Raw genomic sequence first — 26,725 nt, forward strand, 5'->3', positions numbered from 1 at the left:
CGTGGAAGACGAGGTCAGAAAGGAAATGTAGGAGTCTAAATCATGCAGGGTCTGTAGACTATTATGAAGAATTTGGCTTTAGTCTGAGTTGGGAAACAATTGATGTCTACTGAGCAGAGCAATGATGTGATCAGACTTACATTTCAAATTGGCAATTGTGCTTCTGTGTTCAGAGGAGACCGTAGAGGAGCAAGGTAAGAAGCTGGGAGACAAGTTAGGGGCTACGGCACAAAATCAGGCAAGAAGGCTGGGGGGCTTGAACCCGGAGAAGAACAGTGAAGATATCTGGATGATGTATATATTTCAAACACAGAGCCAGTGTGAGTTGCTGAACAACAGAATGTGCAATAAATTCTACTGCATCGAGAATGGTGGGCTAAGGCAAGGATAGGAAAGGGATGACGACAGCAATGAAGGAGAGTATCAGTTTAACTCCACCAACAATCGCATTGGTGTTTTAACAATAAAAACCTTTACCCATTTAATAATGAGAAACAGAACTTCACTGTTTTCATTATTACTTCTTCAACCCTAAAAAATTCTATTTATTTTGCTAATTTCTTATATTTCTTCTCTGGTAAATTGTCTATTGCATCATTTACTCATTTAGGTATTAGAGACTTAGTGAATAAAAATACAATTAATACAATTAATTCATGAAGAACATTTTCTTTTTTTTCCCCACAAAATATTTATTTAGAGCCTGCCATGAGGCAGGTAATAATGTTGAAGAACCTGTCCTTTTGATGAATTCTTACAATGGTTAGAGTATTCTTGTCTCCTTTTGAGCCAATGATTAGTACTCTCATTATGACAGTCCTACACTATCATAATTACTGTTGTCTTACTAAGTTTTACTACCTGTTTCTTTCTCATATCCCTAATTATGATTCTTTTTTATGCTCCAAATGTTCTTTGATGGTCTTCCAAATGAATTTTTGTATTGCCCAGTTTTAAGAAAAATACTACTGGAATCTGATTATAATTGTAATATACTTATGAATTACTTTGAAGGAACAATGATATCATTACAAAATTCAGATTTTCTACCCACAAAGATATAAATCTTAATTTCAATATTCCTTTATTTCTCTCTGTGGTATTCTTCAGGTATGTCACTCTGTTCTTTTTGTCCTTCAATGTCTCAACTTTGCTGCTATGTGAATGGATCTTGAGCTATTGTTTCATCTTCTACTTCTCCACATTCAAATTACAGATGGTGGCTCATACAAAACTATAAAGCCAGATAGCATGCAGGATGGATGAAGCTGAACTGGGAAGAAATGCCATAGTAAAGGAAGTGCCTGGTAATTTTTAAGTGAAAATACAAAGATGCCAAAGAGGAATAAGTGTTATGGGACAAAAGGCTAGAACATGGCAACGGAAGGAATTACCTTTTCAAAAGATGCACATCTGGAAGACAGGGAAGAAATAGCACCAAACATGAAAAACTATGCATCTTTTCAGAAATATAAGCTTTTGAAAGAGATTTGGGGTAAGGATAAAAGGGAAGGAAAACAAAGAATACTGTTAAGTATTTTAGAATAACCATATGAGAACTACTTAGGACTATATCCTAATACAGGTGACAAAACTGGTTCAGAATCAAAACACGTAAGTGTTGGAAAATTTAAATATCCAGACACCTATTAAAACATATGTCAGATAAATTCCTAAGCTTATACAAAGACTATTTTATTTTTCTAAAATTTGAGAAATTAAAGAGAAATATTTCTCTAGGCTTGAAAATAATCAAAACAATCAGTTGATAAGGTAACATGGCAGAAAATACAAGAAAGTATTCATGTGATATTAGAATTTGAAAGAGTCAAGGAGGAGCGAACACTGGCCAAGGTCAGACGTATACTTTTATACCAGTGCTGTCCAACAAAATGTTCTGCATTGACAGAAAGAGTCCATATCTGCACTATCTGATATAGCTGCCATTAGCCACATGGCAGCATTTTAAACGTGGTTAGTGTAACTGAAGTACTGAATTTAAAACATTTTAGTTTTGCAGTTTTTTTTAACTGAAGTCAGTCAGTTTGCAATTTTCTGTCAATTCCTGGTGTATAGAAAAGTGTTTCAGTCATACATGTACATACATATATTCCTTTTTATATTCTTTTTTATTATAGGCTATTACAAAGAATTGAATATAGTTTCCTGTGCTATACAGGACTTTGTTGTTTATCTATTTTATATATAGTAGTTTGTATCTGCACATTTTGAACTCCTAATTTATCCCTTCCCAGCCCATTCCCCACTGGTAACCGTAAGTTTGTTTTCTATGTCTGTGAGTCTATTCCTGTTTTGTAAATAAGTCCATTTTTTTTTTTGGTTCCACAGATAAGTGACATCATTTGATATTTGTCTTTCTCTGTCTGACTTACTTCATTTAATATGATAATCTCTAGATCCAACCATGTTGCTACAAATGGCATTATTTCATTCTTTTATATGGCTGAGTAGTATTCCATTCTATACCACATCTTCTTTAACCAATCATCTGTTGATGGACATTTAGGTTGCTTCCATGTCTTGGCTATTGTAAATAATGCTGTTATGAACATTGGGGTGCATATATCTTTTTGAATTAGAGTTCACTCTGGATAGATGTCCAGGAGTGGGATTGCTGGATCACATGGTAAGTCTATTTTTCATTTTTTAAGGAACCTCCATACTGTTTTCCTTAATGGCTGCACTAATTTACATTCCCACCAACAGTGCAGGAGGGTTCCTTTTAGTTTTGAAAATATTTTAGACTCACATAGAAGTTTAAAAATAGTGCAGAGAATTCCCATGTACCAGTTTCCCAGTTTCCTCCAATGGTAACTTCCTACATCACCCCAGTACAATGATCAAAACAAGGAAAATGACACTGGTACTGTTAATTGAACTACTGACCTTATTTGGATTTTACCAGCTGTACATGCATTCACTCCTTCCTTTCTTTCCTTCCTCCCTTCCTTTTATAGTAACTATCACCACAATCAGGATACAGAACTATCCTGCTAGTCCTCAAAACTCCCTCATACTACTCTTTTGTCATCATCCAGTCAACAGACCACTGATCTGTTCTCCATCACTATGATTTTGTCATTTCAAGAATATTTTATGTATGGAATCATACAGTATGTGAACTTTTGAGATGGGCTTCTCTTGCTGAACACAATGATTTTGAGGGTCATACACTACCATGTGTATCAACAGCTCATTCCTTTTTATTGCTGAGTAGTAGTCCATTGTGCAGATATATAGTTTGTTTGCCCATTCACTCATTAAAGGGTATTTATGTTGTTTCTAGTTTTTGGTTATTACAAATAAACTGCAGTGAATATTAGTGTGTAGGGTTTTGTGTGAATGTAGTTGTCATTTCTCTAGGGTAAATAACTACAAGTCTGACTTTTGGGTTGTATGTTAGGTATATTTTTTTTTATAAGAAACGGCCAGCTGTTTACCAGAGTGGCTATATCATTTTACATTCCCACCAGTAATACATGAGCAATACGGTTGATTCCACATCCTATTCAACATTTGCAATTATCAATATTTTCTATTTTAGCCATTTGAACAGTGTGCAGTGTTAATTCATTGGGGCTTTAACTTACATTTCCCTTATGGCTAATGATGTTGAACATCTTTTCCTGTGCTTATTGACCAGCCCCATATCTTCCCTGGAGAAGTGCTGTTTAAATCTTCTGACTATTCTAATTAATTTTAACTTAAAAAGTCACGTTTGGCTAGAGGCCACCACGTTAAATAGTGTAGTTCATAACAGGAATGCTGCTTTCAGAAATTCTGAGACTTTAAAAGAAAATATGAAGGAAAAAAGGTATGGCAAAAATGGAGATTCATTGGTTTTAAAAATGAAATCTGATGACCTGGTCACAAGTAATCCAACTGAGAAAGAAAAGTAGTGGAAGAGTTAAAGAATTAATTACAAATTTGGGTCTTTGAGTTAAGTTTTGAAGGGACATGAATTGCAGAGAGAGGGAACATACAGCAAAGCCAAATCCCAAAGGTTGGCACCTGTTTCCGTAAGTTTACAGTCTACAATGATCTGAGCTTTTCTTTAATGGGCCAAAGAAATGAAGACTACTTCCCTGATATTTGGTTCAGATATGTGGGTGTCAAATTCTGCCTTTTCATCTAGAACATAATTCAACTGAAAACCAATTGTCTGGCTGGAATCTTAGACATGGAATCTAATCCAACTATTCTCAATCAGAGATACAATCTAACTCAGAACCAAGATGCTATCTTGTGCCTCTTGGTAAAAGCCAGGCTGCGTGGGTTTGATTTCCAACCTTGCCACTTACAGCTGTGTGGCCTTACATAAGTTGGTTAACTTTTGTCAGCCCGTTGCATCTGCAAAATGGAGATAATGATACTCATCTCATGAGGATTAAGTTAATACGTTGAATGCTTAGAACAATGCCCAAGACACAGGAAATGCTCAATAACTGTTAGCTGTTATTGGTACAACTCACTCATCAAACATTTTCTACTCTGAGCCTGACCCTGGTGGGATGATGCTGAATAATTTATGGTGATGGCCCTCAGCACACTTACTGTTTAACGAGGGCAACAAAAGAAGCAAGCACAATGGGTATCAGGAGCACTAGGGTAGGGCTTCTGTTTCCCCCATTTTGCTCTCACAATTAATACATATTCTTATCAGAAAAGTTAGAAAATATTTGTAAGTAAAAAAAATTTTTTCATTACCCATATCACCATTCAGAAATAACTACTGTTAATATTTTTATGAACATCCTGATATTTTCTTATGAAAATGTTTTACCCAAAAGAAAAAGTTATTTTCTTAGAATATATTCCAAGTAGTAGAATGCTGAGTCAAAAGGAGTGTGTGTGTATGCATATACTTTTTAAAGGTTCTTAGATATATAGATATATACATTCATTTTCTACCCTCCAGAAAAATGACAAATTTATACTTCTAATATCAGTGTAAGAATGGGCCCATTTCCCCATGTTTTCCTTGCTAATTTGGTAGATGAACAAATGAAATACATTGTTTTAATCTGCCCTGAACATCTTTTTATTTACCTAGTAGACAGTTTGTGTTATTCATTTGTAAAATCTTTCTTTGTGCCCTTTGTCAATTTAGAGCATCTAAATCAGACTGGAGTCAGGAAAGACTTCCGAAAGTAAGAGATGTATGTTTTGAAGGATTGATGAGAATTAGTTAGACAAAAAGGAAGGGAGCAATATTCTAGGCAGGGGAAAACGTACCTGAAGGCTCAGAGGCCTATCATGGCACAGTGAGTTCAGAACAACAAGTAGTTCTGGCTGATTTCACGAGGGGAGTGTACAGACAAGCAAGAGGGAAGGAAACCAGAGAGCAGCAGGAAGTGGACCACAGGCTGTCTTGTGTGCTAACCTAAGCAGTCTGAACTTTATTCTGTAAACTGTGGGAAAATAAACAAGGACTTTTAGGGTGTGGAGTGACATGATGAATTTATGTATGAAAAGATCACTGTAGCAGCTGAATAGAGGCATAGAAATCAATTAGAAGGCTACTGTAATAATCTGTGTGAGAAGCGGTGAGACCCTAAATCAAGGAGGTGGCAGCAGTTAACAAAGAGGAGGGCACTGATTAGAGAGAAAGAATTCACAGAGGAGGAAGAGGGGAAAGTGAGAGGGAGGAATCTTGGGTTTCTGGCTTGGGTATTGGGGGACTAATGCTGTCACTCCCAATGCAGACTTTTTGTTTCTGTTTTATGGGAAGTGGCCATAGAAAAGATAAAGAGTTTTATTCTGAATGTGTGTTTGAAGAAGTCCCTGTGGAACAACCAAGTGGAGATGACGGGATGAAATATGAATATAAAAACCTGGACGTCAGCAGGCAGATCTGGGTTAGGGATGCAGTCCTGAGAGGTCACTCAGGGTGAGTGCATAAAGTGAGAAGAGCTCTGGGCTGAGGATCACTGACATTCCTGGCTAAAGAGAAAAGCAGAAGTTTTAGAGGCAGCCTAAGAAGCAGTTTCAAAGATGCTGAAGGAGAAACTTTGAAAACAGGGTTACTGGCATTGGATGCTGCAGAGAGGTTAAAAAAAAACAAAAATTACCCACTGGACTTGCTAACATGAAGGTCACTGGTAACCTTAGCAATGGTGATCTCAAAAAAAGTCCTAAAGACTATGGGATAGTCCCAAAGACCATGTGTGCACAAGTGTCATGTATAATTAAAAATATCTGTCAACATTAGTCTAAGAGAACTCTTCCAATAAGTCAAAAAGTACTAAATGATAAGAATAAGAGGGCATTGTATCATAGTTTGAATTCTTTCTTTCTCAATGGCACATGAATTAATGTGTTTTATGATCTTCAATGTGATGAAATATCAGTCTAAACATGTTACAGCAGGGGTAGAAGGCAGAATATAGAAGATTCCTTGGGAAATTAGAGAAATTATTTTGAGTGTTTACATTTGTTCCTCCTCAGGTCTTGTTTCACGCTGCCTGCCCACATCCCCCAAGCATTCTGTCTCTCCTGGTTCTTTCATCCCTGCAAAGGGCCAGAGTCTGGTTTCCCAATTTCTATCTAAGTGGTTCATATGCAACTTCAGAGCTCATTCAACACCATCACTTCTGCTTTAAGCAGTGTATGATTACTCTAACAAGTACTCTCCACTGGCTCCTGGTATTCCTCCAGAGTAAACTGTTATATGGCCAGTCCTAATGAAGTGGACCTGTTGTGAAACAAAAGTACAGAGGCAGCTGACAAGAAAAGTTAGGAGGGAGAACTGGATTTTGAAAGACAAAAGCCTTACCAGGTGAAGAAGGGATTAAACTGGACCTTCTAAGAAAAAATAAATTCTACAAAGGCACAGAGATATGAAAAAACCTTGCATGTTTGAAGAATTATAAGGAGTTTGGTATTGCTGACGTTGAAAATGTACAGTATGGGTTTTACAGTTTCAGGGTCTCCTCCAAAAAGTAAGAACAAAAGTAAGAATGTAAACTCCATCTTCAAAGAAGTGAGAAGACACCTGTGACCCCAAATCAATGTATATATATATAAAGACAGGAAACAGAATGGTAAGTGACTTTGCACAGTAGAGGAGGAAGGGATATTAATGGCAAACAAACCAATTCCCCCTGCACAGCCCCCAAAAGGCTCAGGTTTGGAGATATCAGATACCACAGAAAATGAGCTTGGGTAGAGGACTGAACACAGGGATTATTTGAAAGTCTGCAAAGAATAGTTAGAGTCCTCCCCACCCCTACTCCACAAACTCAGAAAATCGTCCCTCCTTCATGCTGCTGATGACAGAAATCTTATCTGCTGGTGAAAAAAAAAAAAAAAAAAACTGAACCAAAAAAGCACCAACTCCAGGACCATAACACAAAGTGGGTGATAAAGGACTTAAAGCTGAGTAAAATTCTACTTTCCAAATAATCAGCCCACCAGCTCCCTTTCCCCTGCCCAAGTCCAGGTTGCCAGAAACTAGGCTTATTACCTTCAGCTCCCAGCCCCCACTCTGGATTATAGAATCCTTTTTTGAAGATTAGAAATCCCACCTAACCACATGATCTCCTTACAGTGAAGCCCACTAACGGACAATGCTACCTACAATCAGAGAGCTTCCTTTCAGCTTTTCAGAGCCTCACTTTTATTTTAAATCAGTTTTATTGGTGTATAGTTTACACACAATAAATATGTTCATATTAAATGTACAGTTCAATGAACTGAAACAAGAACCACTGCCCTAAAAAGGAAAGAACATTTACATTGCTCCAAAACTATTCCTGTGCCCTTTCCCAATCAATTCTCCTAGCCTGCAATATTTTACAACCACTGACCAGAGTCCCACCACCGTACACTAGCTTTGCCAGTTCTAGATCTGCACATGAATGTGACCATATGACATGTATACTTCTTAGTCTGGCTTCTCTCACTTCACACAATGGTTCTGAGATTCGTCCACATTACTGAATGCATCAGTTGTATACACCTATTTACTGCTTAGCAGATATTCTACTATATAATAAATATACCCAAATTTGTCTTATCTGTTCAGTTAATGGACATTTGGGTTGTTTCTAGTTTGGACTGCTATGAATTAAAACTGTTATGAACCTTCAAGTAAAAGCCTTTTTGTGGATATATGTTTATATCTTTTGGGTAATTAACAATAGAATTACTGAATTGTGAGAAGTGTACATTAACTTTATAAAAGCCTGTAAAACTGTTTTCCAAAGTGGTTCTACCATTTTACAGTCTTATCAGCAACACCTGAGAGCTCTAGTGGTTCTACAGTCTTTTGGAGACTTGTCCGTTTTCTTAATTTTAGCCATTTTAGTGAGTGTGAAGTGGTACCCACTGTGGCTTTAATCTGCATTTCCCTGACAACTAATGATGTTGAGCATTTTTTGTATGCTCATTAGCAATTCATATATATCTTCTTTTGTGAAGTTTCTATTCAAATCTTTTGGCTGTCTCTTATTACTGAGTTCTAAAAGTTCATTTATATATTGTAGATATAGACATTATCTCTTGGTCTATGGGTTCCCTTTCCATTTTCTTAGCAGTAGCTTTCAAAGAGTAGGAGGTTTTAATTCTAATTTTTATTAACCCAATTAATCCAATTTTCTTTTACAGTTAATAATACATTTGCCAGTCTTAAGATCTTTGCCTATCTTAAGAACATAAACATTTTCTCTTAAAGTTTTTTTGGTTTTATGTTTTATGATATCAAGGTTTATGTTCCATTTTGAATTCATTTTTACATATATTATGAGGCTAAGTTTGAATATCATCCAGCACCACTTATTCAAAAGACTGTCTTGTTCCCACTGAACTATGTTGGAGCCTTTGCTGAAAAACAAATGATAATATATATGGATTTATTTCTGGAGTCTCTATTCTTTTGTCTTTAATATTCACCAATACCATTCTGTCTTAATTATTGTAGAATTAGATTAAATCTTAAAATAATAATGTAAATCTTCCATTTTTTTTCTTTTTCAGAATTGTTATGGCTATTCTATGTTCTCTGCACTTTATAACAATACTGGAATCATCTTGCCAACTTTCACAAAGATAACCTGCTAGAATTTTGATTGGAAAATAAAATTTCATTGAATCTAAATTTCCATTTGGTGACAATGGAGATCTTAAGAATATCAAGTCTCCAATCATTATAATCCATGAACATAGTATATCTCACTGTTTAGATGCTTTTTAGTTTCTCTCAGCAATGTCTGTAGGCCTTTCATTAAATTTGCTTGCAAGTATTTCATGTTTTTTGATGCTAACACAAATGGTACTATTATTTTAATTTCATTTTCCATTGTGTCTGTTTGCTGGTATAGAGAAATACAATTGATTTATGTATATTGATCTTGTCAACTTGCCCCTTGATTGTATTATTTATAGCATTTTGGGGGTAAATTTCTTGGGATTTTCTATATAGATAATCATGTTGTCTGAGACTAGAGAATTTTACTTTTTCCTTTCTAACATTTACTGCCTTCCTGACAACTGCACTGGTTAGAATATCCAGAACAGTACTGAATAGAAGTTGTGAGTTCAGAAATCTTTGCCCTGTACTGGATTTTAGGGAAAAGTATTCAGTCTTTCACCATTAAATATGGTGATAGCTGCTGTGGTAGATACCCTTTATCAGACTAAGAAAGTTCTCTTCTATTTCTAGTTTGTTGTGAGTTCTAAAAAATTTCATATGGTGGTAGAATTCTGTTAAATATTTTGTCTGCACCTGTTGACATAATCACAAAATTTTTACCCTTAATTTTGATAATGTGATGGAATAGGGGTGAGAGAACTGAAATTCATATTAGGAAGACAAAGCATAATGTTTTAAATTAATGAACGATTAATCTGTAATATATATGCATTTATAAATATGGAGTTGAATAATGGAAAAAATGCTAAGAAAAAATTGGCAGTGATTGTCTCTGAGAAGCAAGCCTCGTTGGAAGGGGAAATTGACCTTTTTAAAAGGTCTTTTAAGTTGTACCACTTTAAACATAAGAATATATAATATTTGATAACAGATTTTAAAAACTAAAAATGAGTTCTAGGGAGATGTGAGGATGAGGCTGGGGCTCATTACTGTGTGTTAAGGTTGAGAAGCAATGGTGTAGGAGAGACCAATTAGCTTCAGGCCTGAGTTGTTTCGTTTTGGCAGGGCATCCAAGAGGAGACATTTCCCATTCAGGTGAATATACTTGACAATGAAGAGATGGGAGTTGACAATAAAGATTTGGGAGTAAGCACCAGATAAAGGGTTTAAAGCCACAAGACTGGAGATCGGCCAAGACGGCGGACTAGAAAGACCCCCAGCTCACCTCCCTCATGAACGCACAAAAACCACATCTGTAGAACAACCATCTATGAAAAAGACTGAAACCTACTAGAAAATATCTTCTACAACTAAAGACATAAAGAAGGAAGCACAGTGAGACAGGTAGGAGGCGGGTAGACTTATGATATAATCAACTCCTATACCCTTGGATGGACAACCCACAAATGGGAGAATTATAGTGCAGAGGTCCTTCCACAGGAGTGAGAGTTCTGAGCCCCACATAGGGCTCCCCAGGGGTCCTGCACCAGGAAGAGGAGCCCCCAGAGCATTTGGTTTTGAAGGCCAGCAGGGTTTCACATCAGGAGTCCGAACAGACTATGGGAAATAGAGACTTTACTCTTAAAAGGCACACACAAAATCTCACACACACTGGGAGCTGGGGCCAAAATAGTAATTTGATAGGAGCCTAGGCCAGACTTACCTGCTGGTCTTGGAGAGTCTCTTGGAGAGGTGGGAGGTGACTGCAGCTCACCCTGGGGACACAGACACTAGCAGCAGCCATATCTGGGAGCTCTGTTCTACAGGATGAACACTATCAGCTGCTGGTAAGTGTCACTGTGTGAGATCTTTCCTCAAGCTCATTAGCACCAAGTCTTGGCCCTATCCAACAGCCTGGGGATGCCAGTGCTGGGACACCTCAGGCCAAAGAACTATTTAGGTGGGGACACAGCCCCACCCATTAGCAGAAAGGCTACTTAAAGACTTCCTGATACCACAGCTGCCTCTAAACACGGCCCTGCCCATCAGAGGGCAAAGACCCAGCTCCTCCCACCAGTGAGCAGGTACTGATCCTGCCCTCCAGGAAGCTTGCACTAGCCTCTAGACCAGCCTCACCCCACAGGGGGCAGATACCAGAGGTAAGAAAACCACAGTCTCATAACCTGTGTATGCAGCCTGTCTACAGCAGGCCAGACTCTACCCTGGAACCACCTGGGCCTCAGCTCTGCCCACTAGCAGGCCAACACAAGTTTTGGGATCACCTGGACCCCATTCTAAACTGTCAGCAATGTCCCTCCCCCATCCACCACAATCTTATACTGGCTCTGGGATCCCTGGATCCTGCAGCTAGACTCTTTCCACCAGTGAGCCAGCACTAGTGGGGGTTCTGCAGTCAATAGCCTTGTGACCAGACCCTGCTAACCAGCAGCATCTGCACAAGGCTGGCCTGGCAACCAACTGGGAAAGAGACCAACCAAGCTTATTAGACAGCCCACATAGTCAGCACACCACAACAGAAGGGTTGTATGCCCATGTAGCCCTCATAGGGGGAATCCTTAGAGCATACAGCTTGGGTGACAAGAAAGCAATGAATGCAGGGATGCATAGGACGTCTCCTACAGAAGGCTACTTCTCCAAGGTCTATAAATATAACTAACCACCTACATACATAAAAATACCAATAGCAACTTAGAAAAAACGAGGCAGTAGACGAACATGTAGATGAAGGAATAAGATGAAACCCCAGAAGAAGAACTGAGTGAAGTGAAGGTATGCAACCTACTCAAGAAAAGGTTTAGATGATGAAATAACTTGGGAGAAGAATGAACGCACAGAGTGAGAAGTTAGAAGTTTTCAAAAAAGAGTTGGAAAATATAAAGCACAACCAAACAAAGATGAAGAATACAATAACTGAAGAAAAAAATACACTACAAGGACTCAAGAGTAGACTAAATAATACAGAGAAATGGATCAGTGAGCTGGAAGACAGAGTACTGGAAAACACTGCCCCTGACAGAAAATAGAATGGAAAGAAATGAAGACAGTTTAAGAGACCTCTGGGACAACACATCACATGCACTAATATTCACAATATAGGGGTCCCAGAAGGAGAAAAGAGAGAAAAAAGGCCTAAAACATATTTGAAAATATAATAGCTAAAAGCTTTCCCTAACCTAGGAAAGGAAATAGCTACCCAAGTCCAAGAAATGCAGAGTCCCGTACAGGAAAAACCCAAAGAGGAACACACCAAGACACACTGTAATCAAAATGACAGAAATTAAAGGTGAAGAGAAAATATTAAAAGCAACAAATAACATATAAGGGAAATCCCATAAGGCTATCAGTTGATTTTTCAGCAGAAACTCTGTAGACCAGAAGGGAGTGGCACAATATACTTACAGTGATGAAAGAGGAAAGCCTACGACCAAGAACTCTATCCAGCAAGGCTCTCCTTCAGATTTCATGGCAAGATCAAAAGCTTTACAGACAAGCAAAAGCTAAATGCATTTAGCACCATCACAAATGTTAAAGGAACTTCTCTAGGGGAAAAAAGAAAAGGCCACAACTAGAAACAAGAAAACTATGAAATGAAAAAGCTCACCAGAAAGGCAAACATATAGTAAAGGTAGGAAATCATCCATACACAAAGCTAGTAGCAAGGTTAAAAGACAAAAGTAGTAAAATCATCTATAGTCACAATAAGCAGTTAAAGGATACACAAAACAATTTGATGTAAAATATGACATCAAAACCAGTAATTGTGAGGGGAGGAGAGTACAAATGCAGGTTTTAAAAATGCATTTGAAATTAAGAGATCAGAAACTTAAAACAATCATGGATATATATAGGCTGTTATACAAAAATCTCATGGTAACCACAAACCAAAAATCTATAATAGGAGGAGGGTATAGCTCCAGTGGTAGAGCACATGCTTAACATGCAGGAGGCCCTGAGTTCAATCCCTAGTACCTCCTCTAAAAATAAATAAACCTAATTACTTCCCCCACTGCCAAAATAAAATAATTAAACAATACAATAATTTAAAAAATCTGTAATAGATAAACACACAAAAAAGAAAAAGAAATCCAAACATAACACAAAAGATATGAACACAAGAAGAAAAGAAAAAAAGAACTACAAGAACAAACCCAAAACAATCAACAAAATAGCAACCGGAACATATGTATCGTTAATTACCTTGAATGCAAACAGACTAAACGCTCCAACCAAAAGACACAGAGTGGCTGAATGGATGCAGAAACAGGATTGATATTATGTTGCCTACAAGAGACTCATCTCAGATCTAGAGAAACACACAGACTGAAAGTAAGGGGATGGAAAAAGGCATTCCATGCAAATGGAAATAAAAAAAAAAGCCAGAATAGCAATACTTAATGTCAGAAAAAAACAGACTTTAAAATACTGTTGGAGACAAAGAAGGACATTACATAATGATCAAGGGATCAATCCAAGAAGTTATAACAACTGTAGACATATATGCACCCAACAAATGAGCACCTAAATATATAAGGCAAATATTAATGGACATAAAAGGAGAAATTGACAATAAAACAATAATAGCAGGGAATTTAACACCTTGTTTACATCAAAGGGTGGATCATTCAGACAGAAAATCAATAAGGAAACACTGGCTTTAAATGACACACTAGACTAGATGGACTTAATTGGTATTTATAGAGCATTCCACATGAAAGCAGCAGAATACACATTCTTCTCAAGTGCACATGGAACATTCTAAAGATTAATCACATGCTAGGCCACAAAATAAGCTTCAGTAAATTTAAGAAAATTGAAATATTATTAAGCATCTTTTCTGACCACAACGCTATCAGATTAGAAATCAACTACAAGAAAAAAAACTGCAAAAACTACAAACATGTGAAGGCTAAACAATATTCTTGCTACTAAATAACCAATGGATTACTGAAGAAATTGAAGAAGAAATTTAAAAAGACTTAAGAGACAAATGAAAAGGAAAACACAATGATTCAAAACCTAAGGGAGAAAGCAAAAGCAGTTCTAAGAGGGAAGTTTCAGGAAACAAGAAACATCTCAAGTGAACAACCTAACTTCACAACTGAAGCAACTCGAAAAGAACAAATGAAACTCAAAGTTAGTAGAAGGAAAGAAATCATAAAGATCAGTGCAGAAATAAATGAAATAGAGACTAAAAAAAATAGAAAAGATCAATGAAACTAAAAGCTGGTCCTCTGAAAAGATAAACTAAATTGATAAACCTTCAGCCAGACTCATCAAGAAAAAAAGGGAGAGGGCCCAAATCAATAAAATCAGAAATGAAAAAGGGGAAGTTACAACTGACATCACAGAAAAACAAAGGATCATAAGAGACTACTATGAACAACTATATGCCAATAAAATGGACAACCTAAAAGAAAAGCACAGATTCTTAGACAGGTACAATCTCTGAAGACTGAACCAGGAATAGAGAATATAAATAGACCAATTACCAGTACTGCAATTGAATCAGTAATTTAAAAACTCCCAACAACCAAAAGTCCAGGACCAGATGGCTTTACAGGCAAATTCTACCAAACATTTAGTTAACACCTATCTTTCTGAAACTATTCCAAAAAATTGCAGAAGAAGGAACACTTCCAAACTCATTCTATGAGGTCACCATCACCCTGATACCAAAACCAGGCAAAGATATCACACAAAAAAAGAATATTACAGATCAATATCATTGATGAACATGGATGTACAAATCCTCACCAAATACTAGCAAACTGACTCCAACAATATATTAGAAAGATCATACACCATGATCAAGTGGGGTTTATCCCAGGGATGCCAGGATTTTTCACTATCTGCAAATCAATCAATTTAATATACCACAGTAACAATGTAAAGAATAAAAACCATATGATCATCTCAATAGATGCAGAAAAAGCTTTTGTTAACATTCAACATCTATTTATGATAAAAACTCTCCAGAAAGTGAGCATAGAGGGAGCATACTTCAACATAATGAACACCATATATGACAAACCCACAGTTAATACCAAACTCAACAGTGAAAAACGAAAGCATTTCCTCTAAGATCAGGAACAAGACAAGAATGTTGGTTCGGAAGTCCTAGCCACAGCAATCAGAGAAGAAAATAAATAAAAGGATTCCAAATTGGAAAAGAAGTAAAACTGTATTTTTCCAGTAATTTTTTTTGGATCCATCTCCTAAAGCAATGGAAATAAAAACAAAAATAACAAATGGGACCTAATTAAACTTAAAAGCTTTTGCACAGCAAAGGAAACCATTAACAAAACAAAAAGACAACCTAAGGAATGGGAGAAAATATTTGAAAATGATGTAACCGATAAGGGATTAATTTCCAAAATTTATAAGCAGCTCACACAGCTCAATATTAAAAAAACCAAACAACCCAATCAAAAACTGGGCAGAAGATCTAAATAGACATTTCTTCAAAGAAGATATACAAATGGCTAACAGGCACATGAAAAGATGTTGAACATCACTAATTATTTGAGAAATGCAAATCAAAACTACAATGAGGTTATCACCCCACATGTTCAGAATGGCCATCATCAAAAAGGCTACAAATAATAAATGCTGGAGAGGGTGTGGAGAAAAAGTAACCTTTCTACACTGTTGGTGGTAATGTAAATTGGTGCAGCCACTATGGAGAACAGTATGGAGGTTCCTTAAAAAACTAAAAACAGAGGATCCGGCAATCCTACTCTTGGGCATATCTGGAGAAAACTCTTAATTCTAAAAGATACATGTACTTCAATGTTCATAGCAGCACTATTTACAATAGTTAAGAAATGGAAACAACCTAAATGTCCACTGACAGATGACTGGATAAAGATGTTGTGGTACATATATATATATATATACAATGGAGTACTAATAAGCCATAAAAAGGAATGAAATAATGCCATTTGTAGCAACATGGATGAACCTGGAGATTGTCATACTAAGTGAAGTAAGTCAGACAGAGAAAGACAAATAACATATGATATCACTTACATGTGGAATCTAAGAAAAATGACACAAATGAACTTATTTACAAAACAGAAAGAGACTCACAGACATAGAAAACAAACTTATGGTTACCAGGGGGGAAGGGAGGAGGGAGGGGTAAATTGGGAGTGTGGGATTGGCAGATGCAAACTACTGTGTCCCAAATAGATAAAAAACAAGATCCTACTGTATAGCAAAGGGAACTATATTCAATGGCTTGTAGTAACTTGTAATGAAAAAGAATATGAAAAAGAAAATATATATATATGTAACTGAATCACTATGCTGTACACCAAAAACTAATATAACATTTTAAATTAACTATGCTTCAATAAAAAGTTTAAAAAAGTAAAGGAGTTATACTTATAAACATATTTATTTAAAAAATTAACACACATAACAAATGTTGGTGATAATGTGGAGAAGAGGGAACCTTCCTACACTGTTGGTGGGAATGTAAATTGGTGCAGCCACTGTGGGAAACATTATGGAGGTCTCTCAAAAACCTAGAAGTAGAACTACCATATGACCCAGCAATTCCACTCCTGGGTATATATCCAAAAAAAAAACCAACCCACCAAAAAACCCCACATTAATTCAAAAAGATGTTCACAGCAGCATTATTTAAATTTGCCAAGGTATGGAAGCTACCTAAATGTCCATCAACAGATGGATGAATAAAGAGGATGTGATAATATATATATGTAATATTATATATATATATATATATATATATACATATACACACACACACACACACAATGGAATACTACTCATCCATAAAAAAGAATGAAATTTTGCCATTTGCAGCAATATGGATGGACTTGGACGGCATTAGGTTGAGTGAACTAAGTCAGATAGAGAAAGACAAATACTGCATGATATCACTTATATGTGGAATGTAAAAAACAACAAACTGGTGAGTAAAACAAAAAAAGAAGCAGACACAGATATAGAGAACAAACTAGTGGTTATCACTGCGGAGAGGGAAGGGGGAGGGGAAAAAATAGAGGGGTAGGGGATTTTAAAAAAGGGTTATTTTTGGATTAGTTGAAATCATGTGTGTGAAACTTCTGAAAATTGTAAATCACTATAAAATTTAAAGAATCTTCCATTCAATAAAAAAAAAAGCCACAATAGTGAACAAGATTGAATGTGCATAAGGTGAGAAAAGAGTCAAGGACAAAACTCTGAGGAAGGCTGGCATGTATGGGGTGAGAAGAAAGATGCAAGGAAGGAGAAAAAGCATGAATTTTCAAAGGGAAGAAAGAGAACCAGCCAAATATGACACGGAAGTCAAGGGAAGAAAGTGCTACATTCTTCTAAAATGCTGAATTCCAATGATTCCATGTACCAACAGACACTAAAGCTATACTTTTCATTTAAAAAAATTTTTTTAAATGTAAGTACTAGGTATTGGACCCAGGACCTCATGCATGCCAAGCACCCGCTCTACCACTATATCCTCCCCTCTAAGGCTATACTTTTATAATTTCACAGAGAATTTTGGGAAGCTAGTAAAAGCTTAAACAACATAAATGTAATAATGGAAAATAGAGAATGGTGTTACACATATTTTCTATGTTGCTATTTATGTGTTCTATTTCAGGAAACATCTGGAGCAGAGGGTATGAGGTAAAGAACTTCCACGGCTTATCTCAAATGATGAAAGGATTCAAGAAGAAAATGATTCAGATAAACTGCAGACGCAAGAAAAAAGTGGTTGAATAACTTTGTCACTCAGATGAGACATCTGAAGACTAAGAAGAGGAAAAACTGTAGAAAAGTGCCTGAAACTTTATATTTAACAGAGTATAGGAGGTGTGTTGATTCAGAAGGAATGAGTCGTTCAGAAATAATAAAACTATTAGTTTGCCTGGAAAACACAGGCACTCTGTGGTGGATGACTCAGTATGGAAACTGATCCCATGAGAACAATTTAGAGAAATACAAAAACATATACCATAGAACTATTTGCAGGATAAAAAAAAGGAAACCTGGAATATTTTGTGTGTTCACTTCAAAAATAGTTGAGAAGATAAATTAAGAAATCACCTAGAAGGGAAGATTTTTCTGATGCTCATAGAAACCATATATATGAACATGAAAGAACAATTAATGCTTTAGGTTTAGGGCTAATGTCTTAATGAGACCAGAAGTAAAGTAAGAATATCTCAGCAGCAGGCCTAATTTGAGCATAAGGGAAGAAGGAAGCTCTTAAAAACTTATTTTTACCTTTACTCCAGTGGAGAAACAGGAAATATGGCTGAGGGGAAAAGCACCAGGTGGGCAGTCAGGGGCTCCTTGTCCCAGCTTCGGCACTGACCAGCTCAGTAAGTTGGTCAAGTCATTTCCCTCACTGGTATTCGCCTTCTCTTCTGGAAAAACAGGACAGAAGATGGCTTTAGGGTCTAAGGAACATAAGAAAAGTGAAAAGTTCTTTCTCGGTTTGAATTAGGAAAAAGCTATACTTTACTAGAGAACTGCTTTGTATTATTTGATGTGGAAAGCACAATGAACTGGCTATTAATTTTTAATGCATATAATTTGCAAAGTTACTGATTTCTCTGAGTACTGACTCCAAAAGGAAAATTAGGAAGTTAAACTTTGACCATTTTATAATTTAAAAAAATTCCCTACTATATATTCCAAAACATCAATAGTCGTCTCTATCTGCTGGTAGTATCTTAAGTTACTTTAATTCACGTATTTTTCTTTTCTAAGCCTTTTTCTTATTTTGGAGGAAATCACATAAAAATGAAACCACATTCTATAAATAAAAATCATTTGGATGGTTTAGAAGAACATATATACCACACAGTTTAAGGAGCATTTGAATGCTACTATAAGCCAGATACCCTTTAAGACTAGGGAACTACAAATTCTATAAATTTGCTTCAAACAGCTTACAGTGTGAGTGGGCAGAGAATATATCTTTTATATCAAGGAGGGCATCCCAGAGAGGAGGACTGCCAAGCCCAGCCTGGAGTAGAATAGTAGTTGGCTGCAGAAATAAAGGGAAGATGCCTTGTGGATAAACAGAGCAAGGCAGTAAGTGGCCTGGGAGGTATCAGGAGCTACCAGGAGTTTGGTATTATTCCAGTGTCAAGTTTGAAGAGAGGCTTCTAGGTGCTACAGCTAAAGGGGTGGGGCAGAGGCAACCCAGCATTCAAGAGCCCGAGAGGTTTCAGTGGGGGGCGGTAGGGACGTGGTCAGATTTACACGGTGGGTGTATCACTGTGTAGCACTGCGGAGGACACAGTTGGGGAAGCAAGAATAAAGCCAGGCAGACCAGCTAGAAAGGCTCTGCAGAAAGAGTCCAGAAAAGAATCAGTGAAGCTACAAATGAAGGCAGCTCAGAGGCATAAGTGACTACCCATGATCACAAATCTACGAGTATGATCTGAATGTAAATTTATCTTTAAATCCTGTGCTTTTCTGTATCTCTGTGCAAGCACAAATTTGGTCCAAGGTGACAACAGGTCCTAAATTCACTTTTATTAGGTAAATTGTGAATCTTAAAAAAAAAAAGACTATTCATTAATATACATTAAATACCCAAAATGTTTAGGGCACTATAAAAACAAAGCTCCTGACTATAGGAACTTAGAAGATAAAAGAAATGGGACAAAAAATAATAGATCAATTCATTCAGTAGGTACTTACTGGGGCACTTCTGGGCCTTGACAGAGATCACATTCTAGTGACAGTTCCTTTTAGAACATAATTTCTACATCCTCCCTTCCCTCCCTGACAAGTTCACTTGGGCACAAGTGAGTAGAGAAGCCCTTCAGAGCCAAGTGGACAATTCTAGGAGATGACCAGGAACCTGGGGTGAAATAAACAGAAGCATGGGTCAGGGGAAAACTTGCTTGAGTGGAACGATAAGAGAACAGGGGAAAATCCCAAAGGATGACATGAATGGCAGGAGGCTGTGGAGGAACCTGGAATTGCCTTCAGAGTGGCTTGGATATAACAGATCAAAGTTACTGCTTATTTTTTAAAACGACAGTTTTAATCTTTATAAAAGTAATGACTGTAGAAATAAAATATGACTACTGAAAAAAAAGAGAGAGAGGAAAATACAAAGAGGAAAATAAAGATCACACCCAGAGATAGTATCAATATGAACATTTTTGTCCTTTTTGACTTTCAACATACACATAAACATACACATACACAGACCTGGGGATTTTTGTGAATATTTATTATTATTTTTTAACAAAAGTGAGAATTAAAGTTTGATACCTGCCTTTTCCACTTAATATAGGGAAACATCTTTTCATGAAAATAAAAGTCTATACCAAAACGTATAAAAATCTGATATACATTTTGTGGATATACCAAATTACTTATTCAATTTTCTACTAAGGTACATTAAGGGTGTACGATAAGTAAGGTGCAGAAAGGAAGCAAGAAGCAAGCAAATAATAAAACTGACTTCAGCTGTGGCAACATTTTGAGTATTCTAAAGGTGGAAAGAGGTAAGACACATGGAAGCTCATGAGATTTTAGTGTTCCAGACATAAGATGAATAATGTCTGAATCTGGAATTCTTTGTGGATGAAGAATTTCCAAACGGGAAACAAAAAAAGAAGACTGCAGCCCAACACACACTAAAAATGAAGTAATTTCAAATCTTCACATCTGCAGAACAGACAGAATGTCAAAGAAAGCACTCAGACAACTAAAAATATTGGGTGGACTGCCAGGGGAAAACCAGCGCTACTCTAGTGATCACCCACAACCACAGCGTTTCAAGGAAGCGACAGAGCTCCCCAAACTCTGCTCCAACAAAAAGTGCACTGAGTCTGTCTTGTGGAATGCTAGGTGGCCTAAGACTTCTTGTATTCTCTCTGGGCCTCCGTTTCCTCAAGCGTTTGGCTGCGCTCTGTGAATTACACACTGAGCTTGTCAGAGTTCCCTTGGAAGCTGCCAAAACGAGCCGTTTCCCATAGCAACCAGAATAGCTCTGCTGTTATCTGTTTTATATATTGGATGGATCTATAAAAAATGTTTCACTTGAAAAAACAGATTTCTATAGCTAAAAGTATTTTTAAAATCACAGGATTAAAAAAAATCACATTCACCCTTCAGATTATTTAATCATTCACGAAGGTAAAAATATAAATGTATAGTGGAGGGATGTGAAAGTCACCACCTTAACACCTTAGTTAAACTTAGCATCACTAGTGGTGGGATAATCAGATAATGTGTACCTCCCAGTACAGTGCAATATGGAGACTAAAGTATCATTTATGGTTTTCTTGCCCAAAATATTTAGCTTTAATTAAATTTTTAGATTTCATGTCCACTTATAGGAAATACAGGCAATAGAGAAATAAGTTACACACCACCATGAGTAAACAGAGAAATTCATAATGGGGCTCATTCTGTAAGAAACTGGCCTGGTCTCTTCAATAAATCAGTATCATAAGGGGAAAAGCATGCATGTGGAGGTGGGTAGGTGAGGGAGAGGCAGAAGGAACACCAACTATAAAGGCTCTGAGAACAGACTACAGGGGCAGGCACAGAGGCAGGGAGACGAAAAAGGGGGCTAAATTTGCCTGGGCTAATTCAGGAAAAGATGATGCTGGCTTGGACCAGGTGGTAGCAGAGGAAGGGTGAGAAGTCAGACTCTGGATGTATTTTGAAACAAGAGCCTGTGGGTCAGATGTATGAGTTTTGTGGGGAAAAAGGAGGTTGAGGATGAATCTAAGGTTGATTTTTTTTTAACCGTTGTTGTTTGTTTGCCTCAACAACTGGAGGAAGAGAACTGACTTAACTGAGACTGGGAAAACTGCAGGGAGAGCAGATGTGTTGGTGGGAACAGGAGTGATAGTGTCTAGAAAGATCAGTAGTTCTGTTTTGGGCATTACTTTTGAGGTGCCCATTAGACACTCACGTAAAGACATGCAGAATGCTGTTAGAGACCTGAGTCTGGATTTCTGGGGAGAGATTTAGGCTGATACCAACTTAAGAGACTAGATGAAATCACCAAGGCGGGGAATGCAGAAAGAAAAGACGAAGAAACATACAGAAATATTTATTCTATAATAAATCTTAGTTTCTAAGATTCTATAGAAATCTACATTTCCATATAGGAATAGAACATAGAAGGAAACATCCAAAGGCTGAGCCTAGGGGCACTCAAACATGCAGAGGAGCGCTGTCCAATAGAACTCTGTAAGATGATGAAATATTTATATATCTGTGCCATTCAATCACTCCCCACATGTGGCTACTGAGCACTTGAAATATGGGTAATGTAACTGAATAATTGAAAATTTAATTTAAATAGCTACATGAGCTAGCGGCTATAGTACTGGACAGCCCAGATCTAGAGTTTGGAGAAGTGAAGAGGAAATCAGCAGAAAAGACTGAAAAGAAGTAGTAAGAGAAGGGGGAACCATGACAAGTTCTCCAAGGGTCTCCTGTGTTTCTGTACACACTGCAAGCAAGGCACTGCTGCCTGTCTTGATAGTCAGTGTTATTTTTATATGATATGATAGTTCTGGACTAGTTTTTCAAGAATGTGTAACAAACAGCCTTGGAAGACTTGATACTGTCTTGCTCTGGAGCAAAGGGTCACTGACCAGTACAATAAACATGTTTCCCCCTGGAACAAAGAGAAGGTATGCTTATTGCCCATCATAAAAGATTTGGGCTCTCTAAGGTCATGTTCCTTTCTAGTAAAACAAGCCACCACGTGTGCAGGTGTAGTCTGGCCCCACCCACATTGCCTCAGAGGTAACTGGGCCTCAGGGAATCAGTATAAAAATACTCCTACTCAGGCTACTCTATTGCTGTAAGTAATAAGCTGTCTTTTGTCTCTGATCCAGAAGTCTTCTGTTTTCTACCACCACTCTCAAAACTGGCAAGCTAACTTGTTAGCTTACAAATAGGGCAAAATATTAGGTCCTGCATAGTTCTTGACAAGCATTTTAGTATAAAGTGAAAAAGGTGTTTAGAAGAGGAAAGAGTGGTTAACTTGGCTCCTGAATGTTGTCAGATAAGTATTCAGAAATGACAGATGTTTTGATGGAATTATGGGAACAGAAATCTGACTGGCTTGAGTACAAGAAAGAATGGGAAGAGAAAAACTAGCAACAGAACTCAGTCAACTCTTCCAAGAAGTTTTCCTGTGAAGTTTAAGTGAAATAGGGCAACAGAGGGGAAAGTCGAGTCAAGGAGGATTATTTTTAAGACAGGGGAAATATTTTCATGTATAAGACAATGATTCAGAAGAGGGTAAAACTGCTATAAGAGAAAGAATTATGAAGCACTTTGGTTAGTTCTTTCACAATAACAGGAGAGAAAGCGGAGTATATGGATATTACTGCAAGTAGTGGGTAAGTATGGTGGCGAAAGCTTGTGAAAGCACTTTTTCTCCTATTCCTTTTCTGAATTAGGAAGCAAGATCATCAGTTGAAAGTGAGGAGTGAGGAGGAGATGGTGAACATGTAAGGAGACTGAAGACATGTAATAATCTCCTAGGAGGAGATGAAACAGAGAAAATGACTGGGGAAACTTAGTACAACTGCCAGGCAACATTCCGGGTCCACTTGGGGTTATGAGCATTAATTTAACATAAGCTCAGAAGCATGATTTTTACAGGCGTGGTACAGGGCAAAGAATGGGATTTAATCAGTGCTGTGGTTTAGCCAAGCAAGGGTGCTGAAGTGAGAGAGAGGCAAAGGAACTGAGGATATATGCAAGGGAGAGATGATGATGATGGACCCCAAGCCTCTATCCTAGCTCCTGAAATCCTAACTCTTCCAGCTGAGCCTTGTGGGACTCATGGGTAGATAACAACAAAATCCCCAGATCCCAAACCTCTTCTCTGCAGCTTTCTTCAACTTCCTTTACCTTCTTATTTAAACCGAAACTGGACTGTCCCCTGAGGATGCTTCCCTGTAGCCCTTAGATGATGCCTCTTTTTCTCTTCCACATCTTTCAAACATGAGGCCTGGTAGGCGCCCTTCCTGTTCCTCATTGTTACTTCCACTCCATTCTCCCTCTCCCCTCTCCCCAAATCCCCTGCTCTGAAGTCATATACCATTAGACTCTACCACCCACTACCCTTCTTTAACTGCAGTATTTAAGGCTCCCCAAGGTCACTCCCTTTCATTGCTTGATTTTAGCCTTTAGTTCGCAGTCACTCCAACACTATTTCTATGATAATTCTTATTGATTTCAACATCCAACCAGATAATCCATCTGATATCCTGGCCTCTAAGTTTCTTGGTCCTTTTCTCCACAATGATAAATATGCTGATCTTGTTTTCTACCCTGTCTCAACCACTTTCTCCCATGATTATACTCTCTGTCTTCAGAACATCTAAAAGTGTATTTTAATAACCATATATCTGAAGGAGTATCATTTACGAAAAATTAACTGGTGAGTTCCGAGTAAGAACACCCTCTGTAGGCGTCCACTGGCCGAGTTGAGGGAATGGTCATACATCAGGCACGACCACCCTCTGCAGGAATTCCTGCTAACATCATCAGCAGATAATGAGAGCAAGAAGAACTAGGCATGCTTCCTCTTTGAGGATCCTTATCTTGGGCTTGTATTCCTTAGATGCAGGGGAAATGTGTGTGTGTAGGGTTAGGGGAGAGGTAGTCATGCTGCTATGTTGACTGACCCTTCTTGTATTGGGCTTGCAAAGGGAAGACTAATATTATTACATCATCAGTTTTAAAAGTACTTATATGCTAGATATTGTGCTAAGCACATAAATGCACTATCTTATTTAATTTTTATCAAAGTCCATCTGTCCTACACCACGTCCATATTAAAGCTAAAGGAGCGGGGATAGTCAGTACCTGAGTCCCTGCCATAACCCCAGATTTCTTGACTCCTAGGGAAGGAATTGTCTCAAATTTTACTGGCATAAGAAAAAGACAGGAAGGATGGAAGGACAGAAGAAAGGAAGGAAGAGAAGACATAAATCTATAGAACCCTGAAGTCACTCCAGTAACCTGGATAGAAAAAACAAAAAGGTTTCTTTTTAACCCCAATTCTGTGCTTTAGAAAGCTTGAAAACCTAATAAATTTATTAATGAATGATGAAATTGTGACACACGAAATAGCCATATAAAAGAAAATCATAACAGATAAGTTAATGGAGTAAAATTTAAAAGTTAGACTCAAGAACCAATGAATAATGTTAAGGCTACCTAACTGAATTTCAGACTGTAAGTGTATTACCAAACTTTATAAGCATAATTAAGACAATGAGCTTGTTCAACCTTAAAACTGACTGGGACATAATTAAAAGCATATTCACAAATGGCATCATATCCAGAAATAGAACTATATTGTACAAGACATGCCATAAAACCAAGTACAAAGCTTAATTTTTTTTTTTTGGAACAAGTGACCTATGAGATTAAATCAACAGGAGGGAAATGGAAAATGCAGAAGATTCTAAATGTGGAAGAGCTGTGAAAATCAGGACAAGAAAAAATTAATGGAAGTGTGAAATACAAGATTTGATTTGGAGGAAACATAAATACAAAGACTCAGTGCAAAGATTCTCTGAACAGAAGAAACGAGTAATTTCCATTCACAGAATATTTATTAAGCATTTATAGCCTGCTACAGTTTCTCAGGAAGGGGGATGATGGGATTCAGGTGGCAGTGTGATGGATCACAGAGGCAGAAGCAGAGATGAGTCAGAAAGCCACTGCAATTTACTCATCCTTATAACCCCAAAGTAGAGCCAGTGCACAGCATAACATAGAAATTCAATGTATTTACTTAATATATGAAATGTTAGATGCTGCGGAGCACTCTGAAATTCAATTGGGGAAGGGGAACAGGGCAAATATCCAATAGAAATATCTATGGGCAAGAAGGAAATGCAGATTATTTTGAGCTGAAAACCTTCACAGTTTTTACCTGTGTCCCTCAACAGAACCCAGTGTTTCCCCATTTCTTTGTTCCCATCCTAGATACAGCTTTAAAATCTTATTTATTGATTCAATGGATCTGCTCTATTTAATCAGCTTTAATGTATCCTAGATGAAGTCGTATCACAGATAAGACCACTGGCTCACTTTTGCACTGATCCAGCAAATCTCTGAGCTTGCCCACTGGAAGAGCGTACGAAACACTTGTCTGCCTGTAAGACAACTTCAGGCAAAAGACTGTGGTCCTGTAGGCTCAAGAGTAGTACCAAACAAAGTAAAACAACCACTGGGGCACAAGTCTGAATCACCACCTCCAGTGGGGCTCTGTAGCCACAATCTCAGCAGAAAAAATTTCATTCAATATCATAATAGGGGTGCTGGGGAGGTGGCGGGGGCTAGGAAAGAGGATGCTGAGATCATACAGGAAAACAGAGCTGAGAACAAGGTTTGACTGCAGGAAGCCAAGAGGGGAGACATGATGGGCATCCAACCCAAAAGTTCAGAAGAAGGTATAGAGGTTGAGCACAGAGTCAGAAATTTGAGAGCATGAGAGCTGAGAATGAACAGTTATCTGCTGTAATAGACCAAGTAGGTTGTTCATGATTTGCTTTGTATTTGTTGTTATATCAGACTGAGCTGACAGGTCCATGTCTAACAGTCAGGGTCAGGGCAGCCACCAAGCATCATCAACCTGTCATTTGGCCTCAAGTA

General features: G+C 37.5%; 1 protein-coding gene across 5 annotated transcripts in view; it reads right to left on the reverse strand.

The window, feature by feature from the left end:
• Positions 1 to 26,725, reverse strand: part of PPP2R3A (protein phosphatase 2 regulatory subunit B''alpha) — a 148,370-nt gene that overhangs the window by 103,709 nt on the left and 17,936 nt on the right. For 3 of the 5 annotated variants that reach the window (XM_032487996.1, XM_032488003.1, XM_032488007.1), the window contains exon 2: positions 18,332 to 18,474. The exons of 1 other annotated variant lie outside the window; for it this stretch is intronic. The gene's annotated coding sequence lies outside the window, so the exon portion shown is untranslated. Of the gene's footprint in view, positions 1 to 10,775; positions 11,088 to 18,331; positions 18,475 to 26,725 lie in introns of those variants that run through there. One more of the 5 variants, XM_032488024.1, reaches the window with a different exon arrangement.

Source organism: Camelus ferus, chromosome 1, assembly GCF_009834535.1.
Source record: "Camelus ferus isolate YT-003-E chromosome 1, BCGSAC_Cfer_1.0, whole genome shotgun sequence".
NCBI lineage: Eukaryota > Metazoa > Chordata > Mammalia > Artiodactyla > Camelidae > Camelus > Camelus ferus.